Here is a 10,672-nt window from a genome sequence, read left to right on the forward strand (position 1 = left end):
GTATCTGTCTGTTACATTGTGTTGTCTGTTGGCAATCAAGTCAACATGGACCGTCTGAAGGAAGTAAAAGAAAAGCTTGCAAATAAACAATTCAAGTTAACTGAAAAGCTACAAGGACGAAGTAAAGCATTTTGTTGGACAAAGTTTTTAGTTGTAGTTGACTCTGAAAGTGGTAGTGAACAAGGGTTCGTGTCCTGTAAAGAGTGTGAAAAGATTTTAGTGTACAACAGTAGAAAGTCAGGAACAATTCACCTAAATCGGCATGCAAGAACGTACTGTTCATCATTAAGTGCATCATTGACTGAAAACGAAGATAATGAGAGGAAATCATCTACGAATTATTGTGCATCCAATACCAAATATTCAGGTTATAAGAAACTGGGAAAAGTGACTTGATAGATAAGTGTGTTGACTTTTGTGCACGCGATCTGCGACCATTCGAAACTGTAGCGGGGAAAGGTTTTACTTCCCTAGCACAAACACTGATAAACCTAATTGCGACATACGGTAAGGTCGATGCGACAGACGTGTTGCCGCATCCAACGACGATATCGCGAAAAACACAGGAACGAGCACGTGCATTTCGCAAGGCGTATATGCCAGAAGTACGTGATGCTCTGCAACGCGGTGAATTATCATTCCAAACAGACTTGTGGACCGATAATTATCGCAAACACTCATATATCGGACTGAGTACAATATTTAAGAGTGGAACTTAGAAAGTCGTGTTATTCACTAGTGCATTTCCAACAACACGAAAGACGGCAGAGAATATTAAAAAAAGAATTAGTGAAACAACTATCTCAGATTGGAATCTCACAAGATTGGAGAAACGCTCCGTTCGTTACTGACCAAGGAAGTAATATTGTGAAGGCTTTAGAAGATAACAAACGCTACAACTGTGCAAATCATTTACTAAATACAGTTTTGCGTAACGTTTTTCAATACAACTTTCTCCGAGATGAACTGCCATCAGTAAAAAACCTTTTCGATTGCATTAGTAAGTTCGTTACGTATCTCAAAAGGTCTGGGTTGGTAACCCGGCTTCCACACACTGTTAACCAAGACACTGAGGTAAGATGGAACACTAAACAACTCATCATGTTAAGATCTGTGGAATCGCAGGTCGTCAACATTCGGCGACTACTAGAAGAGCACAAAGAAGATCAGCGTATAGATGGCCTAGATGATTCCTTAATGAAAGAAATTACTACATTTTTAGAAGATTTCTACGATGCCACCAAAGCATTGGAGGCAGAGAAAAACAGTAATTATGCATTTGATACTGCCTTGGTTTGACAGACTAAAAAAAACTTTGCAGAGTTAACAGTGAAGTGGATTCGAAAGATATGTCACAGATTAAGGTTCGAGTGGAAAAGTTTCTCAATGAGAAGGTCGACATTAGTATGGATCATAAAGTGGCGACCTTCTTGAGCCCCAATTACCGCGAGCAATGTCTGTAAATGAGAGATTATCTGTCTACACAGAAGTACGTCGCCATATTTCGTCAGTCATCTACTGCAGTTGGCTTCTTTGATTCCCGTGCTATGGATAATAACTTAAGCAGACAAGATTTGGAACCACCTTCCAAGAAGAATAAACTAATGGATTGGGAAGATAGACATTCAGTCTCTGGTGAATTTGATGATGAAGTAGACATCTACCTCAACATGTCATTATGTGTAAGAGAACTAGATATACCGCAATGGTGGAAGCAACAAGAACAAACATTACCAAAATTGTGTAAATTAGCGCGTCAGTATCTCGTCATCCCTGCTTCTAGTGCGTCTACTGAAAGAGCTTTTAGTACTACAGGCTATATAGTTCAGGAACGGAGAAATGCTGTAAAGCCTGAGATTGTTGACTGTTTCCGTGTTATTCGATGCGTACAAGGACATACAGTAAAGCGATGGTCATTTTGCACTATTGGTTTCTTAGGAAATCTTATATTTTCATTTTCTTAATATCAACTATCCCTTCTACTATATGTGATGTTAAGAGGCATTTTTGATAGCTGATATCTATACATTTTTCATTCAGGGGACTTTTGAGGTATTTTTCGTTCAACAATGATATGTGTGGATTTTGTTTTGATTTACTGCATCGCATTCCGTCATATAGCTCTGTTATTTTCTTGTTACGAACCGTTCCAGGAATACTTCATCGACCCTGGGGTCTGGGTGATTTATTTGATCATTGTTTTTTGTTATTATTATTGTAGAATCGAATTATGAAGAATACAGGAACATGTAACATGATTTGGAATCTGCCTTGCTAATTGAACATTACTACAAATTGCGCTAATCTTATGAACACGCCAGTTCATGGTTTCGGCCTCCGTGGTCTAATGGTAGCGGACCAAATTCTAATTAGTAGGACTTGACTTTCTCATATGTTCTTTAGGCAATTACGGCTCAAGACGTATGGATGATGATGGATGAATTGGTGGAATGAAGACAGTGGACGAAAACGGGCTAATCCGAAAACTCCTACGCTCACGGGGTTTGTCCACCACAAAACTCACATAACACGAGGAGGGATCGATCCGACGACCTCTAGCACCAGATGTGGATGCTTTACCTACTGAGCCACCGTTGCCCCTCGTCAAGCATCGGTTCGCATTCTACGCAGACCGGCCATAATAACTAGTATTTCTTCGATTTTTTCTGCACTTAGATTGTAAAGTATGTACCACCAGACATGTCAACTCTGACGCGAAGTCGTAGCAGTTGTAGTAGTAGAAGTAAGAGGAGTAGTAGTAATAATAAGAGTAGTAGAAGTACAGTACTTTACAGTCTTGAATAAAGAGTTAATTTCCCAAACACATTATGATTAACACAGGCTGCCAACATTAGTTTCCGATCCGTCTTTTACAGTGTTCGGGCCGAGCCGGGCACAGAATTCAGATCCATCCGGGCCGGGGTTTGCAGGGCTCTGATGGAGGTGCTGCCAAATGGTTTCTCCACTCACTAAATTGTAGTCTCACAGTCAGTTCCTCAAATAAGGTCGTCCGATCCAATGCCAAAACCGCGAATGTGCTAACTTTGAGTTATAAGCATTTTAATACTTAACTTGCCCCGAAAAATCAGTATATAGACTTAGGTACATGTTTTAGGAATTGACGATAACTTCTAATATAATCATATTTCACAAATGGGACTTTGGTATTGGAATCTGTGTGCCTAAATAACATGAAACTGCACTTACGTCAAAATAGCAAAATCTGCACGTTAGCGCTTTTGGCATTGGACCGACGAATCTGGCCACTGTTTGCCTCAATTGCTGCCTGCAAATTTTCATTTTGTATGTGTTGGTCTTCCGGCACGTGGTGCGTCTTCGAGTGTTTCGTCACTGACCTTCAAGTTGTTACACCACCGCTGCACTGTCCGCGTAGTCACGACTCTCTCACCAAAGGCCTGACGTATCATCCGCCCCGCTGCAGCGGCATTTGACCCCAGTTTGAACGTCCTTACGACGCTCTGCGGAGATTCTATGTTCACTCTGTCCTTACGCAAGTTCACGGTGTAACTGAACTGCAACAACCAGATTGTATGTTGGATATACCCACACCAACAACTAACCTTCGCCTTATCTCCATTCGCATTCAACTCACGGTGTGAGGGACAATTGAACAAACCCCTCTACAAAAAGGGTCAGAACTTTCTTGGTTACATAGTTCATATTACTCAAATATTGTATGTAGTATGAGCTGACTAGGCATCATTGTATATTTGAAGCATTTGCAACGTGTATTATAAGATGGTAATATCATCCTAATGAATTTTGCTGAAAACTACTCATTTGTTATGTAAACCGCTTCAAGATAAATCTCTCCAATAAATTCAAAAGTACTCACTTTTGTTCCTTCAAAATTTTCTAGGTCGTTTAAAAATTCTATTAAACATCGGAGTTTCGTTGATAGCTGTCAGCATTAACAAAACGTACGCTATTTCTTACCTAAGTTTTATATAGTGCTGGAAGCTGTCAGCAAAATTCGATGAGTAATATATGGTTTCAAACAATCTTATGAACTATAAAAATTTCGAGGAGCAAAAGTTTATCATTTTTGAGTTTATTAGTTGTCCAGATTTCCACTATGCCAAGTGACTGTATCTATTATCTCTTTGGGGATCCGATGGTACAATTTGTACAATACGAAGCAAAAAACCTGCAACATGAAAGTTTAAGTTCATTGTGAAACTATGCCAACAACATAGGCAACCAACCTAACGTCTTTGTGGCACTGATCACGCCAGGATAACCTTCGGCTTCGTCCCCCTGCACACTTCGTTTCGAGCAAGAAAAGCATAGACCACGTGACTACAACCCACAAATTTCTCACAAGATGGAGTAATAGATTGAGGTTCTTCTCATTTCTCTTCTCATTTTACATCCTCAGTTTTAAAGAGAGAGAAAAAGAAAAAGGTCAACGTGATAAAAACTAAATAAAGAGGAATATGCGAAATATAAAGGAAAAGAAAACGTGCGCATATATTGACAAATGACACATGCACTTCAAAGGAGACCACCTCAAATTTTGTTATGAACCATATATAATAACTGTGAGAATCAGCAAACCACAAAGACATAATTACACACAGTAAGTGTTATATAACACATATTTATTTATACAAATAAAAATGCTCGCAGAAAGCTGAAAATGTCTTTAAAATCTCAACCATAACTGAAACAAGAGATTACTTCTCTATTGTTTTTCTTCGTAGCATCCATCTACATGGAGAAATGAGAAAGAGAGAACATCTTAAGAGATTCGCACGTATACAATATCGGAAACTGCTAAATGGAAAAAAATACAGTCTTTGGATGGGATTCGAACCCAGAACCATAGTATTAGAAATCCCACACTCTACCGATGTAGCTAGTCTGATAGTAATACCCTGTTCCTCCATCATTACCTATGAAAGATGGAATGGAGTCTGCAGAAAACTACGTCTAACATGTCCACGACAGACCGCCTATAACCTATGTCTAATTGATACTTAAAAAAGCTAGTTCTACACGTGCATAGAAAAGTAAAATCAAATGAGTAATTAGTACACATCACTTTGTCTGTCTCACTCTATCTCTGACTATAGAAATCGAGGAAGAAGAAAAAAGTATAGAGGTGAGAACACAGGAAGAACAAGCAAAAATATAAGTTGCAGGAAACTGAATATCAAGGAGAGAGAGAAAGAGAGAGAGACATAGAGACAGAGAGAAAAATAGAGGAACGGAGCAAATGATTTAATATACATCGGAAAAGAAGGTTCACAACTGTGCTATACATTTAATGTATTGAATACTCTGCAGGCCCGTATCCACGGGGGGGCTAGGGGGCCGGCCCCCCTAAACTTTGGCTGACCCCAATAAAGGTTTCACGATAGGCTTGCAAATGAACTATAAAATGGTGATGAAGTATAATATGATTGGGTCGGGCTCCCCCTAACTTCGGCCGCCCCCCCCCCCCGTAAATTTTTGGGCTGGCTACGGGCCTGATACTCTGTTTCTTCTAAATTGCTTGCTAGATGACAAATATTAATTTGTAAAAACGTAGCAAATGCCCGCGTTGTCTTGTTTTCTTACTGTTTCAGTAATAGTGGAAAACGTGGTTTATGCAACATAATAAATTACTAATTTTCCCACAACAATCATTTAGATGTTGTAGATGATTTTGAGTTTAACGTCCGTTCAGCAGCGAGACTATATGAGACGTGGACCTACTTATTAACGTGGAATCCGAACCATATGAGCTGCTGCCGGGAATCGAAGCAACCATGTACTGTTGGTAATAAATTTCTAAGCAAAAGAAAAAACTGATCAGCAAAATACATAAAACGATAGTCCTGCAAACTATTACTTAAAGAGAATTTATTGTAAAATCAATACATCCATGTGGCGGTATATAGTCGTAAAGTGATTAGAAAACTTAATATCAAACTGTCGATCACATTGTTTTACTTATTTGAATTCAATGTCGTATAGATTCGGTTTTAGCTCTAGATTTCAGCGTTCTCACTACGATTCTTAACTTGTTGGAAATATGCATTAATCGAAATTATAAAAGTATACGAAATTTAACCAGCTAAAAGAAGAGAATAACATAAAAATCCGGATTAGAGTACGTCGTCGCCAACATGTGCTTTTATTTCAGGGAGCATAAAGTCGAGAAGATCAACATTTTTTTTACCATTAAGTCGGCCTATAATTCGATGGATACCACCTCAACCTGCAGTCTCGCATATCCATCCCCAACAGTGAATCGTCACATGACCCATTCGCGCTGAACGGGCCATATATTGTGGATCAAACCGTCTCATCTATAAAGACAACAGTGTCCCAGTGACAAGTAATATTTAGCTCTGCAAACGCCAGTCTATCGACTTTGTGATCTTCTGTCAATCTCTCCTTAACAGCAGCCCGGAAGGACCTTAAGCCTGCGGCCCGAAGTCGCCGTCGGACTGTAGTAACATCACCTGGAAAGTCGGTAGACTGCTGCAGTTGTCGGGCACACATAAAAGGCTGTCGACAGCATTGATCAACTAATCGTTGGTCTTGTGTCGGTGAGGACACTCGTGGCCGACCACTTCCAGATTTTCGAGTTAGACTTCCAGTTTCCTCATATTTTTTCCACCATCTGAACGCTGTTGCACGATGCACGCCTAATCGAGCGCCTGCTTCAGGAACACTCAATCCCGCATGTTCAATAAGAGCGATAACACTCTCACGTACAGAATGATCATATTGCGCCATTCTTACACAAAAGTAAAAGTGCTAAAAACGTCTTTGAATATAGGATAATGCACAATATTGCTATACATGACGTCGTATTATGAAAGACATGCGCAGAAGAAGTAGATGTGCCTGTAATTAACTGTTGTTGCACGCAAAAATACTCACTCACTGTTAGTAACAAAATATTTTCCATTTTTTTAAAAATCCAATACATTAGAATATAGTAGCAGTTACTATCTTTCAAGAACATAACTTCCATCGAGTGGTGGGCATAAACAAAAACTCGTAACTATGCAACAGTTAACTTCCATCAAAACCCCCGAAGCACTTTACAAATTTAATCCGATTTATTTGTGCAATTTAGATACATATAAGATTACAACTTGTTTGGGAAATTTGTTCATACTCGTCTAAAACAGTTCTATTCTATTATTCGCCACTCGTATACATTATATGACAAACAACAAAACAGAAACAAGTAAAGTGCAAATACTCTAGACAATATTTTTCAAAACGTACTAGAGAATTAAGATATAGCCGAGCGGTTTAGTAGAGTAGTCTACTACCTCCGCCTTCTCGTATTCAAACCCACCTGAGGTATGTGTCTATTCTCTGCTTTTTTTTCTTGTGCTTTCACAACGAACGTTTTTTCTATAATTCCTATAAGCTATGACTTGCAAACCCTAAACAAAATACACATGTTTATTGTAATACTCTAATCCGGATTTTTATGTTATTCTCTTCTTTTAGCTAGTTAAATTTCGTATACTTTTATAATTTCGATTAATGCATATTTCCAACAAGTTAAGAATCGAAGTGAGAACGCTGAAATCTAGAGCTAAAACCGAATCTATACGACATTGAATTCAAATAAGTAAAACAATGTGATCGACAGTTTGATATTAAGTTTTCTAATCACTTTACGACTATATACCGCCACATGGATGTATTGATTTTACAATAAATTCTCTTTAAGTAATAGTTTGCAGGACTATCGTTTTATGTATTTTGCTGATCAGTTTTTTCTTTTGCTTAGAAATTTATTACCAACAGTACATGGTTGCTTCGATTCCCGGCAGCAGCTCATATGGTTCGGATTCCACGTTAATAAGTAGGTCCACGTCTCATATAGTCTCGCTGCTGAACGGACGTTAAACTCAAAATCATCAACAACATCTAAATGATTGTTGTGGGAAAATTAGTAATTTATTATGTTGCATAAACCACGTTTTCCACTATTACTGAAACAGTAAGAAAACAAGACAACGCGGGCATTTGCTACGTTTTTACAAATTAATATTTGTCATCTAGCAAGCAATTTAAAAGAAACAGAGTATCGGGCCCGTAGCCAGCCCAAAAATTTAGGGGGGGGGCGGCCGAAGTTAGGGGGAGCCCGACCCAATCATATTATACTTCATCACCATTTTATAGTTCATTTGCAAGCCTATCGTGAAACCTTTATTGGGGTCAGCCAAAGTTTAGGGGGGCCGGCCCCCCTAGCCCCCCCGTGGATACGGGCCTGCAGAGTATTCAATACATTAAATGTATAGCACAGTTGTGAACCTTCTTTTCCGATGTATATTAAATCATTTGCTCCGTTCCTCTATTTTTCTCTCTGTCTCTATGTCTCTCTCTCCTTGATATTCAGTTTCCTGCAACTTATATTTTTGCTTGTTCTTCCTGTGTTCTCACCTCTATACTTTTTTCTTCTTCCTCGATTTCTATAGTCAGAGATAGAGTGAGACAGACAAAGTGATGTGTACTAACTACTCATTTGATTTTACTTTTCTATGCACGTGTAGAACTAGCTTTTTTAAGTATCAATTAGACATAGGTTATAGGCGGTCTGTCGTGGACATGTTAGACGTAGTTTTCTGCAGACTCCATTCCATCTTTCATAGGTAATGATGGAGGAACAGGGTATTACTGTCAGACTAGCTACATCGGTAGAGTGTGGGATTTCTAATACTATGGTTCTGGGTTCGAATCCCATCCAAAGACTGTAATTTTTTTCATTTAGCAGTTTCCGATATTGTATACGTGCGAATCTCTTAAGATGTTCTCTCTTTCTCATTTCTCCATGTAGATGGATGCTACGAAGAAAAACAATAGAGAAGTAATCTCTTGTTTCAGTTATGGTTGAGATTTTAAAGACATTTTCAGCTTTCTGCGAGCATTTTTATTTGTTTAAATAAATATGTGTTATATAACACTTACTGTGAGTAATTATGTCTTTGTGGTTTGCTGATTCTCACAATTATTATATATGGTTCATAACAAAATTTGAGGTGGTCTCCTTTGAAGTGCATGTGTCATTTGTCAATATATGCGCACGTTTTCTTTTCCTTTATATTTCGCATATTCCTCTTTATTTAGTTTTTATCACGTTGACCTTTTTCTTTTTCTCCCTCTTTAAAACTGAGGATGTAAAATGAGAAGAACCTCAATCTATTACTCCATCTTGTGAGAAATTTGTGGTTTGTAGACACGTGGTCTATGCATTTCTTGCTCCAAACGAAGTGTGCAGGGGGACGAAGCCGAAGGTTATCCTGGCGTGATCAGTGCCACAAAGACGTTAGGTTGGTTGCCTATGTTGTTGGCATAGTTTCACAATGAACTTAAACTTTCATGTTGCAGGTTTTTTGCTTCGTATTGTACCATACGGGTGTTTCATGGTACATTGCGTTATAACTCTCCTATTTGAGTTTTTTCGTCCGTTTTCTTTTCCAAGTCCAGAGGCATTGTAGAAGACCTTACGTATGGTTTCACACCTTCCTGCGTCGAGACATAGGAGGTGATGACGTCATAATTCTAAAATATATTTTCTTTTATTAAGCCTATGTTCATTATTTTTTGGCGGACTTATTTTTGCACGTAGAAGATTGAAATTTTGCACAAATATTCAGTCCACCGAGTAGTACTTACTAGATTTTTTTTAGATTTCTGCGTTAAAACAGGGGGGAGGGGGATCCAGAGGGGTAAAAAGTTGAAAAAAGGGATATTTAGACCAAAAAAATCCCTTTTTTCGGGATTTTCCCGCCTTAGATACATGATGGAGACACGTGAATGGTACCGCCCGAAAGGCAGTTCTATTCTGAAGAGAATGATTGGCGGATTATAGTCCTAGGGTAAATAGAGCTATCTCAGGAAATTTTTTTACCTGGGATCATGATGTTTTGCGGTAATTTGGGGCATTGTAGGAATTGATAATTTCTTCCGCCCTTAGTATTCAAGATAGAAACTTGAAATTTGGCACACACATTCATTCTACAAAGTACTATTTATCAGATTTTTCTAAGATCTCTACGTTCACACAGGGCCGCTCCAGAGGGGCCCAAAGTGTGAAAAAAAATTCCCCCGAAATTTTCCCTCTCCTGGTATATGGTATGAGCATGCAAGTGGTACCATTTGAAAGCCAGCTCCATTCTGAAGAGAATGAGGTATGAACCATGATCCTAGGATAAATAGTGACGATGCAGTAGCTGCTTGACTGAAAGTCTAAAAAATACCCCCAAAACCCCGGATCCCTTAAAAAATGAAATATTTTAGTTTGTCTCACGATTAGTTTTAGGCTAAGGGAGACGGTTGATTAAGACACAATGATGTAACAATTGGTGAAATGAAAATGTGAAATCAACCGGAAGTACCCCCGAGAAACCGAAGGACACGATGTTGTCCGCCACAAACTAACTTGACCGGGGACCAAACCAGGAACCCAACGCACCAAAGGCTAAGCTCTCTACGACTGAGCCACCGTGCCCCCATTGGTGGCAAAGAGCTTCAATCTTATCATTTGCAGGATCTGCGTTTCTTTCTTTCTTTAAGGAGCCAATCAAACATTTGAAAACTAACTACTGAATAAAGCATGTACACAAGTTATGCTCCAGCTATCCAGTACAAAAACTTGATTAGGTAGGTTGGGCGTAGACACTTGGGATCA

The sequence above is a fragment of the Thermobia domestica genome, chromosome 8 (assembly GCF_964235325.1).
Source record: "Thermobia domestica chromosome 8, izTheDome1.hap1.1, whole genome shotgun sequence".
In the NCBI taxonomy this organism is placed as follows: Eukaryota; Metazoa; Arthropoda; class Insecta; order Zygentoma; family Lepismatidae; genus Thermobia; species Thermobia domestica.